Source organism: Ctenopharyngodon idella, chromosome 9 (genome assembly GCF_019924925.1).
Source record: "Ctenopharyngodon idella isolate HZGC_01 chromosome 9, HZGC01, whole genome shotgun sequence".
Lineage (NCBI taxonomy): Eukaryota > Metazoa > Chordata > Actinopteri > Cypriniformes > Xenocyprididae > Ctenopharyngodon > Ctenopharyngodon idella.
In genome coordinates, this window is record NC_067228.1 from 26,566,382 (window position 1) to 26,581,821 (window position 15,440).

Below are 15,440 nucleotides of genomic sequence, written 5' to 3' on the forward strand. Positions count from 1 at the left end.
TATAGTAGTCAACATTTGAAGTGGATCAAAAAAGTTCATCAAAGTTGTCCTAAGAATAAGGTTTTAGGACAACTTTGATGAAAGGTTTTGATCCACTTCAAATGTTGACTACTATATGTAACAAGTGACAAGTGACTAAATTTCTAGTCTTCAATCTACAAGTTAAAGGCACAATATGTAACTTTTCACCACTAGAGGTCGCCTATTCAAAACAAAGGCGTAGCTTGATGACGCCGAGTTTGAGCGCGGAATCACAGATGTCGTCATCTTCGACTCACAGCCAGGGGAAAAGAATCCAACGGGACTCGGGCAGAAATCATATTAATGGATGAGATTATTAACATTACTGTAGTATGAAGCAGAGCAGGGCAGAGTGATGTAGGAGCTGAACGAGGCCGCTGGAGCGATTGCTAATGAGAGACGAGTGTGACACACGCCTCGAGAGCAGCACAACTTTTATTATGCCACAGTCGCTGCTTCCGCTTTATCCGGTGAAGAGTATGTGGGATAAAGCGGCACTGTTTTATCATATTAGATACATTTGAGTGTGTTGAAAATGATGTTATAGCATTTCTTTGTGCGTTCCCTCGGCGGTTGCTATGAGACACTTGATTGCACACTGCAGTAAGCTAGATAGATATTAGAATATCATATTAATATAATCAAGAAAATGAGATTCAAACAGTAAGACTAAACGTGTTAGTTTTCTGTAAATACACAAGTCAACAAGATATATAACATTTTTCAATAACATATCAAAAAAAAGTGTTTTTTGGATATTTCAATACAAAAATCTTACATATTGTGCCTTTAACTTATTTTTATAATTTATCAACATATCATTTTATCACAAGTCATTTGTTGTATTGCTGTTTATCAATTTTCCACAATATCCCTTTTAATTAATTAATTAATTAATTAATTTCCAAAATGTTGCTTTTATTGATTTTTTTTTTTTATTAATATTCTCTTTTAACAGTATTTTGCTGTTGTTTTCTAGGGATCGTCATTTTCACATACTTTTCACTTTTAATCAGATCCCATGAATCAGCATACCTTCCCTGAAAAAATATATTCAATTTAACTTTATTTTGCATTTAAATTGTATAAATTCCACAACTTATTATATTTCAGTATTTTATCTCATTGTGTCTTAAGCTTAATGTTTGCCATAACATGCTGTTAAAGGATTTCAGAATATATGCTCCTATTTTTTTTTTTTTTTTTTCAGGAAGCTGCCGAGAATTAATGACTCCAGATTTCCCATGACGTAAACTCATTGTTCAGGCCCTTTCAGTATAAACAATCCTAGGCCTGTCTTCGATGACCCTTCATAAAGTCACAATGCCCTAGATTACAGTTACTGCTAGCTCAGTTTACTAAGTACTATTCCACAGTTACTTCAGTTTCGTTGGATAATATGCAATTATGCTCATGGTTCAGAGTCAGCATAATTGGTTTTCAGGCAGTGGGTAATGGGTGGGGGTTAGAAATGTTAGGAACGTTGATTGACTTCTTGAATGAGTTCATCAATACAAGTTAGACAAGTGCTGATGGTGAGCTGGTTGGTGAGAACTCTGCTACCTAACCTCTCCAGTCTGAGCAGATATAATCTCTCTTTCTCTCTGTTTCAAACACACACACACGCACACACAATTGTAGCTTTGGAAATTATTGCCTAAGTGTAAACAATAAAATCAGTTCACTACAAATAAAGGGAAATAGGAGACCCAGATAAGTTTGGGAATAATGTGTTTTATGCATCTCTTATTTCTTAAAAAAAAAAAAAAAAAAAAAGGATTTGTGGACATTTGTGAGACTTCTTCAAATAACTGCTAGCTTTACAATTTGCCCCAAAACCATTTGGACTCTTAAACTACACTTAAATGTCTTGGCATTATATTAAAAAAATCAAAGCACGTGGCATTTATATAAAAGAAAGACAGCACAAGCAAAATGTTGGACTATATTACTAAATTTGGTTGACTCAAAGGCCAAATAAAAATTTAATTGCATCTTCATTCAAGAAAAAAATGAACATAGATCATTATGGACATATTTAATGCCCTCTTTGGTGCTTTTGCTCTACTTTTTCAGATGCTCTATGTTAAAATGTAATGTCAGCAGTTCTCAGGTAAACACCTCCCTCCAGTTCACTTTCTTATCATGCCTGTTTTTGCCACCCACATCCTGTTTATGCTTCTGTATTTCTTCATCTCTTCTCGGGTGTTTTGTCCTTCATTCTGAGACAAAATCTTATTCCTGTACAGCCCCAGAAGTTGTTGGAGAAAGAGAACAAAATTTAGATGTGGAAAAACTCCCTGCACAAAATTTAACAAGATTTCTATTAACCAATGAATGGGTAAATAGCTGTGCAGTCACACTCATGTTACTCTTGATTGTCTCATTGTTGTTATTGCAGACATGGCTGACAATCATGAAGAGGCTCTCCCTCTCCACATGTTCCTTTATACTAGACAATGTACAACACATAAGCATACAGACAGACAGACAATTTATATATGTAACTAGATTGCCTAGTCTGAGAAACAGTGACTATACAACCCGAATTCCGGAAAAGTTGGGACGTGTTTTAAATTTGAATAAAATGAAAACTAAAAGACTTTCAAATCACACGAGCCAATATTTTATTCACAATAGAACATAGATAACATAACCAATGTTTAAATGGAGAAATTTTACACTTTTATCCACTAAATGAGCTCATTTCTAATTTGATGCCTGCTACAGGTCTCAAAAAAGTTTGCATGGGGTCAACAAATGGCTGAAAAAGCAAGAAATTTTGAAAAGATTCAGCTGGGAGAACATCTAGCAACTAATTAAGTTAATTGATATGAGGTCTATAACATGATTAGCTATAAAAGGGATGTCTTAGAGAGGCAGAGTCTCTCAGATGTAAAGTTGGGCAGAGCTGTGAAAGAGTGCGTAAAAAGATTGTGGAATACTTTAAAAACAATGTTCCTCAACGTCAAATTGCAAAGGCTTTGCAAATCTCATCATCTACAGTGCATAACATCATCAAAAGATTCAGAGAAACTGGAGAAATCTCTGTGCATAAGGGACAAGGCCGAAGACCTTTATTGGATGCCCGTGGTTTTCGGGCCCTTAGATGACACTGCATCACTTATCGGCATGATTGTGTCAATGACATTACTAAATGGGCCCAGGAATACTTCCAGAAACCACTGTCGATAAACACAATCCGCCGTGCCATCTGCAGATGCTAACTAAAGCTCTGTCATGCAAAAAGGAAGCCATATGTGAACATGGTCCAGAAGCGCCGTCGTGTCCTGTGGGCCAAGGCTCATTTAAAATGGACTGTTTCAAAGTGGAAAAGTGTTCTATGGTCAGACGAGTCCAAATTTGACATTCTTGTTGGAAATCATGGACGCCGTGTCCTCCGGGCTAAAGAGGAGGGAGACCTTCCAGCGTGTTATCAGCGTTTAGTTCAAAAGCCAGCATCCCTAAGGGGGTTCATAAGTGCATACGGTATGGGCAGCTTGCATGTTTTGGAAGGCACTATGAATGCTGAAAGGTATATAAAGGTTTTAGAGAAACATATGCTCCACTCCAGATAACGTCTATTTCAGGGAAGGCCTTGTGTATTTCAGCAGAACAATGCAAAACTGCATACTGTAGCTATTACAACAGCATGGCTTCGTCGAAAAGTCCGGGTGCTGAATCGGCCTACCTGCAGTCCAGATCTTTCACCTATAAGGAAAAATACGTCAAAGACGACCACAAACTCTTTAGCAGCTGGAAACTTATATCAGGCAAAAATGGGACCAAATTTCAACACCAAAACTCCAGAAACTCATAACCTCGATGCCCAGACGTCTTCACACTGTTTTGAAAAGAAGAGGAGATGCTACACCATGGTAAACATGCCCCCATCCCAACTATTTTGAGACCTGTAGCAGGCATCAAATTTGAAATGAGCTCATTTTGTGCATAAAATTGTAAAAATTTCTCCCTTTAAACATTTGTTACGTTATCTATGTTCTATTATGAATAAAATATTGGCTCACGTGATTTGAAAGTCTTTTAGTTTTCATTTTATGCAAATTTAAAAAATGTCCCAACTTTTCCGGAATTTGGGTTGTAGGCCCTACTTATACACACAATGGGCCTTATTTATACAGCATGCATACGCACAGATTTGATATGTGTGCGTATGCTTAAATCCATGCCAACGCTCACATTTATAAAAACAGTCTTTCGTACATACTTTTCCTTGTCAGATTACTGCAGGTTTTTGGAAATCTAAGCTATTCTTGTAGGTCACCATTCTAAATTAAAGGATTTGGATGATGACTGGTGATCATTTATATGTGATGCGATCTGGGAGAACCCGTCGGATGTCGCGATGGAACGTTTTCAGTAAAGTCAAAAAAATAGTTCAAATGTCATTTTTTTGTTAAAAAAATTGGGTTTTCATTAAATTATCATTCTATATCATCTTGTCTATCACCTCTGAAAATATCTTGGCAAAATTCGCCTGTTAAGTGCAGAAAAAATAGTGATTTATAGTGGCAAGGCTATCTTTCTTTAACGTTAATGTTTAAGAACACACCCAGCAGAGGTAAAAAAAAAAAAAAAAAAAACGGCCATAGCTTTCCCTCTCTTAACACTACAAAGACAGTTCACCTATCAAAATAAACCACATAACATGTAGAATGAAGGTGTATTAATGCAAATTTCCCGCCAGTCCTGTATAAACTACAGCACTTAAGAGTGTTCTTAAGAGTAAAACATGCTTTGTAATATATTATTATAAAATATAAACAATTATATTTTTACATTTTCATAAACTTAAACTTCTATAACTTTTATTTCACTTTCATAATTTATTTCACTTCTACAATAATCTGACTAGTGTCTTGTTTAAAACAAGACCAACCTTAGGTCTATATTCCAAAGCATTCTTGAATTACAACCATTTATGTTTGGATAGTGCATTTCCTTACTGAGCCATTGGATTTTATCAAAAATATCTTAATTTTTGTTCTGAAGATGAACAAAGGTCTTACGGGTGTGGAACGACATGAGGGTGAGTAATTAATGACAGAAATTTTCATTTTTGAGTGAACTAACCCTTTAAATATACTTAACCTTAGCATTCCTAAGGTCTCTTTTGAATTGTATTTGTACCACGGGTGGTACAGTGGAACGCTAACAGGTTAAGGGTCTGAATACTTATGCATTGCTATATTTTAGGTGTTTTCTATTTATGTTAAAATGCTTTAATTTAAAGCATTTTAACATAAGGCTGCAACATAAAAATGTAAACAGTATTAAGGGGTGTGAATAGTTTCTGAATGCACTGTAAAATTGCTTGTAGCAGAACAATTGTCAATTCATTTTAAAACACAGTGTATTCACCTTGTGTTGTAAGATCAAGTGTGCTCTTATGCTGCACAGAGCCGGACACAGAGGGGTATGAGGCCACGCAGGTGAGGGTACTGATGGTCACATCATTAGGCAGATGTACACGATTCTCCATAATAAAAAACGTGTCAACCTTCTTGGGAAAAGTGTTTTTGGAGGAAAAGTTCAAGGCAGGTTCCCAGTGAAGAGTGGGTTCCGTCTCTTTATATGTGGCCTTACAGACAGCAATCCTCTGACCATTTTCACTGTCCAGCTGAGTTTCCAGGCGAGTAACTAAAAACAAACAACTTTATTTAATTTGAATATCGGTATGATACTTTTGGCTCTAAATTAGGTCTGTAAAATCGATTGAAACGTGATTAATCGCCTCCAAAATAAATGTTTGTGTTTACATAATATATGTGTGTGTGCTGTGTATATTTAAATGTGTATATATATATATATATATATAAATTTATATATAATATAAATTATATATAAATTTAAATTTAGTTATAATTTATATTATAAATAAATATAAATATATATTACATAATTTCTCTAAATACAAAATACAATGAAAATAGCCAATCTATATGATGTAAAAAGATTTTCACAGTTTTTGCAATATTTTTACAATAAATTCTGCTTGTACTCACCGCTTACAGAGATATTTACAGCATTGCTTCTTCCTTCATCTTCCATTGAAATATTGGGAATGAATAAGGAAAATGAAGTGTTGTTCAGCTTCTTTCCATCATTACAAGTGTCATCCAGTTTGTGTGACAAACCAAGATAACATTTTTTGCCTTGCATGCTCATGTTCCACACAACATAAATGAATTCATTCAATTTGACATCAGTGGCATTATCGGTACACCATAAAGTGACATCGCTGCCCACCACAAAGATCTGCTCTTTGAAAACTGGAAGAATATATATATTTTTTTAATTAAATTAAATTAGATTAAATATTGGATTAAAGTTAATTATATGTTTATTCAAACAAACAAACAAATTAAAAAATAATAAATAAATAAATGTGATCTGCTCTTGACATGTTGAAGTAAATAGTAAAAATATATTTTAAATATATAAATATAAAATTTGGGTATTCTCTCCTTGCCAAGCCAGACTAGTTTTATCCTTTGGTGTGTCACTTCCTTCTTTATAACCCTAGAGTAGTTACAACATACACAGCAGCTCTGACAAGATGTAACACAGTTTAATGGTTTTTTGTTTAAAAAAGTAACATACAGTTCATATAATATTTAGTTTGATATCTTGAAGTTGACAAACAATGTTTTCACTAGGTCAATCTCCTTTCACTGGCCATTCTGTTTTTTTTTCTGTTGATTTTCATATTTTGTATCCCATTTATGAACAATACTGCTTTAAATAAATAAATAAATAAAAGTGTTTTGTCTGACCTGCGATTTTTTTCAATCACAGAATCTTGATTCTGATGTGATACATTGTCTTGATCTCCTAGGACAGTTAGTGCACAGCATGTTAGTGACAGATTAAATGTGAACTCTCAGCATATGGATTTTGTAACACAAATGCAAAGGTTAAGAGGAAGCTTTTGTTACATATATTTGTCATATTTCAAACACAAAACCATAACATGCACATGAAAGAACAGATTCCTCATTCTGCTGTACAACCATTTTGAGCTCCATTAAATCATCGAAGCATTGTGCTAAAAAGTGGAAGAATATAAAAACAGAAACTGATCAACAGTTACTGTCAGTTTATCCACAAAACTAAGCCACAATAATTCATGTGACAGATTTAAACAAGGCCATAATTTTCACCATGAAGCAAATACAGTATTTGGACCTGTAAGCCACACATCAAAATGTATAAATCTCATTCCATTAGCAATAAAATATCAGTAAAACATAAGTGGCATCGGCAAATAAATTATGCTACAATAAGAAGATGCTAAGGCCAAACCATTTATGAAGAGATATAATTGTAATATTACAATATATGGTATTTAACTCACCTTTTGTGTGACATCCTGGCCCAAAGATGCTTAGGAGGACGGCCAACGTCAATATCCAACTGTTTGCCAACGCTACAAATCTCTGGTAAGACATCTTTCACTCACCTTTGAATGTGCTCTTTCCCTTGTTTTCCTTTTGTTTCCTTCAGCAGTGAAGCTCTTGTGTGCTGTTTTTAATTTTCAGTATATCTTCTCCCACATCCTGACTTGTTATTAACCACAACTATCTCGTGAGAGATCTTTTGCAGATTTGCAAGATTGCAGTTTAGCAGAGTGCGAAGCGTTGCATTGACACTAAAAATTTAGCTCAGGTGCATCTCATCTTTAGCATATTGTACACTTTGATTGGTGTCCTTCTGCAAATTCAATTGATTGGACATGATTGGCACACAGCTAAAAATGCATATCAGAGCAAAAACCAAGCCAAGAGGTCAAAGGAATTGCTTCAGAGCTCAGAGACACGATTGTGTTGAGGCACAGATCTGGGGAAGACTACAAAACAATTTCTGCTGCATTGAAGGTTCTCAAGAGCACAATGGCCTCCATAATTATTTCTTTGTTCATAATGAACAAAACTTAAATAATGATTGAGTGCATCTTAAAACAATCTTCCAAACCATGTTTTTGCCTTCCCTAAATCACCATGGAAAGCAATAATTCTTTATATTTTAGAGCTGTCTGGACAGATTTGATTGAAGCTACAACAACTGAAACTCAAACCAAAAAGAGTTTGCCTGCAAAAAGGGAAAGCGAAAGTAACCATAATGAAACACAAATCAACATAATTTGCATAGGATCGCATTTGCTGCGCATTGACTAGGCTCACAAAACAATGTTTATGTTGGTAGCAATGCCAATCTCTAAACCTCTTACTGCTTTATTCTAGCTCTTTGATTGTAAATAGCCTTGCCAAGTTTTAATTTCCACCATTATCTGATATGAATAGTAATTTTTATGTCTAATGTCAGCATTGGCAAACTTGTAATGTTATTTTAAAACAATCGATTTCAACAGGTCAAAACAACAGCAGCAAAGGCTACTTACCTACTTATAAAACATATTTTGCGGATAACAGTTGTTGTTTTTTTATTATTATTATCGGGAGAGTTTGATGTCATTAAAGACATTCTTACAGATTAGGCAATCACCTGTAATCATGGGCACAGCGGTGCACCTCAAGCCATGAGATTCATTCGGAGCCAAAGCACAACACTCGTAATTACCACAACAATGTTTCTCTGCAAGTAACTTTAAGTTTTGTGCTTCAGCTGCTAGAGGGCCAAAAGTTACATAGTGTAGCTTTAAATGTAATAGTTTAGAAACAACAACTTCTCACCCAGCAAAACTGAGCAATCGACCCTTTGCCAGGAGTTTGATTGACAGGCGATCTAACCAATCATAACGCAGAATCCGCCATTTAGTCCGACAAAGCAGTCAGGGGAGTTACCAGATTAACGTAGGTGGACTTGAACTTGAAAAATGGTGTGTACTGATGTCTTTCTGCGATTAAAAACAACATTCCTTATGATGTTCATTCATGTTTATTTGATGCTATAAATGAACTAGTAGGAAGAGATGATCGGTTCACGGGCCGCTTGAGCTGAGGCGCTACAGCGATCTGTCATGACACATTAAAGAGCCACAAAACGGTATTTATTGTTTCAATTTCTTTAAAAATGACAAAATTTGAAATTTGAGACTTTGTTTCATATCAAAAGTAACCTGCTCTGTCTTGTCTGTTGACGCGTTGTCAGTGTCCTCTTTGCTCTGCGATGTATTTTTCACTGTGTGAAAACATGATGTGTGGCAAGAGATCGGCATGGCTTGTCAGACGTAGAAACAGTAACTAAAGAGGGCGGGTCTTTGCGAACGGTCAATTGAGGGAGAAGGGCCATAGAAATAGACGTGACCAAGAACCCTGTGGTCACCCTGAGCTCCAAAGATCATGTGTGCAGATGGGAGAAATTTGCACAAGGACAACCATCAGCTATCTGGGCTTTATGCTCATAAACTGCACAATGTCACCCCAACAGTCAAGAAATCCAGTCAGCTGCAATCCATCACACTCTTTAAGGTCACAAAACTCTGGACTTTTGGCAGTACCTAGGATATCTAAGTCCACTAAAGGAGTGAGAGTGCTTTCACATTTGGCTCCTAAACTCTGGAATAGCCTTCCTGATAATGTTCAGGCTCAGACACACTCTCCCAGTTAAATGGCCAGATTTTTCTGAACACAGAGCAAATTAGCATGAGAGCGCAATTCCTTAAAAAGCGCAGATGGGAGTGGAAAATTCTGTGCGTGATCTACTGACGACACGCAAATTAAGGAACACAGAAGCAGCCGGATGATTTCCATAATGACCAACGCAGTCTAAGAAAGAGCAGCGCAAATTAACATCTGGTTTAAGACATGTTAACAGGACATTATTTACTGGTGGTAAACCAGTAAATTGACTAGCGCAAACCTTAGTAAATCACCTTGCATTATTCATTTAAATACTCTCCTCCCATAAATCAATGCATCTGAAAGGAAACTTCTACAAATGCTTATACAGTAAGGTCAGCCGCAAAAATAACTGTGTCCACACCTTTTCAGAGCTAATCTTTAGTAAATCCTGACAGTAGTTTTTAATGCCAAAAGAGGGTTTGCGCTGGCGCAAGCTGTTAGTAAATCTGGCCCTAAATCTAGATTACAGACGCATCTCTTAGCCAAGCATTCACATAATGCACCTCATAATCTTGTACTCCAGTTATATCAGATCAGATCTAATGCGTATGACTATCTATTGCTTGAAATGTTATGAACAGCAGCTACGCTAATTAGACTCCATCTAATGTGAGGACTTCAGATGACCAACTCTGAATCAACATACACCACTGCCAAATGTCCTATATATTGTAATCATTACGATCGCAACTTGTAATAATTGCTTTAATGAGCTCATTGTTTCTGCCTACATGAATACATATACAACTGCATGATTTGTATTATTTTAGTACTGTACATTTTTAACATATGGACATTACTTTGACACAGTCACCTCTGATAACAGATTACTCTAAATTGTAATGTAGAAACATACATTTTGATTGTGAAAAGTGCTATACAAATAAATGTGAATTGAATTGAATGGTGGTGGTAGCATCATGCTGTGGGGGTGTTTTTCAGAGCAGGGACTGGGAAACTGGTCAGAGTAGGAAAGCTGAATGCCACAAAATGCAGAAATATCCTTAATAAAAACCTGGTCCAGAGTCCTCAGCTCCTCAGACCGGGCCAAAGGTTCACGTTCCAACAGAAAAATCACCCTAAGCTCATAGCTAAGACAATGCAAGAATGACTCGGTTTATGTACTTGATTGGCCTAGCCAGAGCACAGATCAAATCAAACATCTCTGGAGAAACATGAAAATGGCTTTCCATCAACAGTCCCCATCCAACATGACAGAGCTTGAGAGGATCTGCAGAGAAGTATGGCAGAAAATCACTGCTTCATTGCCAAAGCTGCCTCAACTAAGTACTGAGTCAGAGTCTGAATACTTACACAATTTCAGTTTTATTATCACAAATCTGGTTTTTACTTCATAATTATAGGGTATGGAGTGTAGTTTGATGTGAAAAAAGAAAAAAAAGCATTTCAGCATAAGGCTGCAGCATAAAATAGTATTCAGTGTGAATACTCCCTGATTGCACTATATTTCCTGTCCCCGTCTGCTTGGCTCTGATCCCAGTCTGCTTCCCAGAGCTCTGCTGTTATCTCAACCGGAGGAATGTGGGTTCGTACGCTATCAGTTGGTAAACATCGAACTGTTTTTAGCACTCCCTCCTACCCCATCTCAATTTGTCTAGGTCGGTCAGACTGACCATGGGGGGTTGTGGGCGTCATTGCTGGTGCGTCAGAAATGACCTGGTCCTCCGGTGACACAACAGAGCAATCAATACAAACGCCTTGACACAGAGTGGTGATGGCTCACCTCCTAATGTCCGTTTAAAAGAAAGAGCAGTGGTAGGCTTTCAAACTGGCGTCAGCAGGTGTGTGTATAGCCTCAATGTGAGATCCACAAATGCATTTTTTCATGATCCATGAGTCAGGTCTCTGAGCACAGGGATGATGAAAGGCGATGACGCAGAGGTGTGACAATAATGCAGAGGCTGGTATATATGTATGTCTCCACGTCTCTAGAGGTTAAAATAAAACTCAAGGTGTTCAGCTCCAGTCCGGTTTGAAAAGTATGTGTGGAACTGAGATGTGACCTTTCATCAGTTAATTATGTTTGAATGTGAGTGTGAATCTGTGTTTGTGTGTCTGTGTATGTGTAGTACTTTACTGTTTGCTGGGAAATCTGCACTCTACAGTGAGATAAATGTGACAACATTTAGTGGGAACATTTAGTGATGTCGTCATTTGACAAAAGGATCCATATATAATATCATACCCAAAAATGAAAATTCTGTCATTAATTACTCACCCTCATGTTGTTCCACAACCGTAAGACTTTCGTTCATCTTCGTAACACAAATTAAGTTATTTTTGATGAAATCCGATGGCTCAGTGAGGCCTCCATAGACAGCAAGATAATTAACACTTTCAATGCCCAGAAAACTACTAAAGACATATTTAAAACAGTTCATGTGACTACAGTGATTCAACCTTAATGTTATGAAGCGACGAGAATACTTTCTGTGTGCCAAAAAAACAAAATAACTTTATTCAACAATATCTAGTGATGGAGGATTTCAAAACACTGCTTCATGAAGCTTCGAAGCTTTACGAATCTTTTGTTTCGAATCAGTGGTTCGGAGCATGAAAATCATGTGATTTCAGTAAACGAGGCTTCGTTACGTCATAAGTGTTTTGAAATTTCAAATTTGGCAGTTTGATACACGCTCCAAACCACTGACCGATGTACCATCTGAGTGCCCAGGTGTAAAAAAAAAAACGTACACTTCCATAATGTAATTAAAGTGCTCTATTTTCACACACTAATTTTGTAATTAATGTACTAAAAATTCTTCTTTAGTACTTCTTAAGATAACCATTCAAAGATGGGTTCAAGTGTGCTACAAGTGGTAACTAAATACATTTTTTAATACAGAGATAGTATGTTAAAAGCACTTTTTAGTTCATATTCATGGTGTCTCAAAATAGCACAGCTGAGTACACTTGGATGTTCTTAAGATTATATTAAGTATTAAATTAGTGTGTGAAAATAGAGCACTTTAAGAACATAATGGAAGTGTACTTTTTTTCACATGGGCACTGCAGATTCATTTTACCATTGATAGTGTTGCCATAGAAAGGCATAATTCCGAGTCCAAAAACATGACAAGCTGCGTCACGGGTTGTCATTTCATAATTATGGTAATTATGACATGGCGTGACCACAGCATAATAAAGTTTTTTTTATTATTCTAAAAATGTAAAAAAAAAAAAAAAAAAAAAAACAGGTAGGGTTAGAGTTAACCTGTAATAAATATAAAATAATATCCTGTTAAAATGTATGGTACAAACAAAAAACAAAAAACAAAAAAACAAAACAAAAACATCTGCTGTGGTTGCCAGAAATTCACCATGAAAAATTTGGAGTCAATGTTCCGGTATTGCGGGGATGGCAAATTTTGGCTTGTATGTTTTACAACTTATAACCATATATTTTATTAAGTGATATAATGATGATAATAATAATAATAATAATAATATTCTACCTGAATTACCAAAATCTACTTTTTTCCTTAAAACATAATGATCACCACCATAATAAATGGGCCAAACATTTCCAATACTCATATATAGAGAGACCACAGGGACAAAACACCATCAGGGTAACACAGGACACTAAAATAATACAATAAATATTAATTAAATAACACAAAAAAGTAACACAAAACACCCTAATGTACATTACTGATAACAAAAATAAGAATAAACAAAACTGTTTAAATTAAATATAATCATGTCACATAATCGTGTCACACAGGGACTTCTGAGACTTTTTTTACTGTAATTTAAATGTAAATTCATAGTTTGTGCTTGCAAAATACAGAATAAATGCAGAATTTGACAGTATTTTACAGTCAACATATAATGTGATGTAAGCTATTTATAGGTTTTAACCATATAAGGTAACTTACAGATAACCACTTAACAGTGTGCGTGCGTTGTGAGGACCAGTTTGAGTTTTAGACCATTGGAGTGAGGACAAAGAGAGTAAAGTGAGGACATTTTGGCCGGTCCTCACTTTCTGAGATCCCTTTAAAGGCCTGTTTGAGGGTCAAGACTTGGTTTTAGGGATAAGGTTTAGGTAAGTGTTTGGGTTAGGCACTTAGTTGTGATGGGTAGGGTTATGGTAAGGAGAGACATTGTGTCAATGAATGTCCTCACAAAGTTATATGTTCAAGAATGAGTGTATGCGTGTGCAGAAGCCCTTGGCCATTGAACAGTGATTCATGACTTATGATGAGACAGTAATTGTCAGGTTATTGAGGTGCAAGGAAGGGTTAACAAAAAACATCATTATTTTCATGCCTCATTCATGGGAATGGCTCATCGGGTTGTGACGCTCGTGTGTGTGCAAATAAAAAGGTCTTGTGCCGTCATGGTGTCCCTTTCTGGTTCATTTCGCTCATGATAAGCCTCCCTGCTGGATCCTGTGCATGTGCATGTGTTTCATCTGTCTTGCGTAAATGTCACAGTGTGTGAGTGTGAGAGAGGTGCAGCCAATGGGGATGAAGTCAGATGGGACAGCCTGCTGCGACCGCACTGTGTGCGTCCATATGTTTGAGAGATGAGGGTGTTAGGTCAATATATCAGCTCGCTCATGTGTTCGTTTGTCGTGTGAGGTCTCTGAGGTTGTTGTCAGGTCATAGACCCAGTTGTGTGTGTGTGTGTGTATGACAGGAACCATGCGGGCATGTGCGAAAACCCAACAATCCAGACAGGGTGACCCCATCAGGAGGCAGGTTAAATATTTATACCAGCCTTCACTCTGAAGATCCAATCTGCCCAGGGGAGAGAACCAGGAAAATCGTCACGTCTAATGCTTTTCACATCACTGCTGGATCTGTGTGTGCTTGTGGTTGGAGGAGAGCGTGAGAATGAGATAGCGTTTTGGACAGAGACAATGTTCTACCCACAGTAAATGTAATTTGCATGTGCGTATGTTTGTTTATGTGTGTGTGGGGGGGGAAGAGAGACAGCATTGTAAGTTAACCGTTTAATTTTAATATCACTGAATGCTTTTTTTTTAATACACGTATAGTTCTGAAACTAAATTCTGATTGATGTGAATAAGCTTAATGACTGAAGAATAGTTTATCCTGATTATAATAAATAATAAACTAATATAGCTACCAGCAGCAATTACAGGGCCAAGCACAAAGAAGGCACAACAAGTCATGCCAACATGGCTGGGAGCATCAGACCAACTGCAACAACGAGCAATTAAAGACCTATTAAGATCATTTTAGGCAAAATGGCTAAAAAATCATAAATACAGTCAATAATAAAGATTTACTGGTTTATCACTTTCGACCAATAGGTGGCACTGCGACCAAATTAATGTGGTATGGTCAGAGTGAGGTGACAATGACACTCGCAAAGTTTGGTGTCAATATGTCAAAGCATTGCAGAGACACAGCCTGAAGAGTAATTTTGGCATCAAGCCTCAAATTCGTTGCTGTGGTATGCGAAAACGGCTTCATCTATCAACACAAAATCCATACATTTTTGTTGGCATGGTCTGAAGATGATATGATTCGATTTTGGTGAAAATTGGACCAATGGTCTAGGAGGAGTTAAAAAAAGTATGCTTTTAAAGGAAATCAAAATGGTGGACAGGAAGTTTGGCTGACTATGGCAAAATTGGCATCAATGTTCTCAGCATGACCCACGGAATCTATTAAGACAGTCTCATTACAATAGGCCACATTTATATAAAGCGATTAGCATTTTTAAAAAATATGATTGCAACGTTTGACCACAAGGTGGCGCTGTCTTGAAACCTTTTGAGTTTCGTAATGGTACATCAATGCATTCATTAAATAT

General features: G+C 36.5%; 1 long non-coding RNA gene across 3 annotated transcripts; it reads right to left on the minus strand.

The window, feature by feature from the left end:
- Positions 1-1,735: 1,735 nt before the first annotated feature.
- Positions 1,736-7,849, minus strand: LOC127518830 (uncharacterized). 3 transcript variants are annotated; one of them, XR_007931677.1, is made up of 5 exons: positions 7,400-7,836; positions 6,819-6,876; positions 6,048-6,314; positions 5,404-5,682; positions 1,736-2,262 (listed from the first exon to the last, which is right to left on the minus strand). It is a non-coding gene; the product is annotated as an uncharacterized LOC127518830 (long non-coding RNA). The 3 variants fall into 3 exon arrangements; XR_007931678.1 differs by having other exon boundaries at positions 6,048-6,876; positions 7,505-7,849; XR_007931676.1 differs by having other exon boundaries at positions 6,048-6,876; positions 7,400-7,848.
- Positions 7,850-15,440: the final 7,591 nt, after the last annotated feature.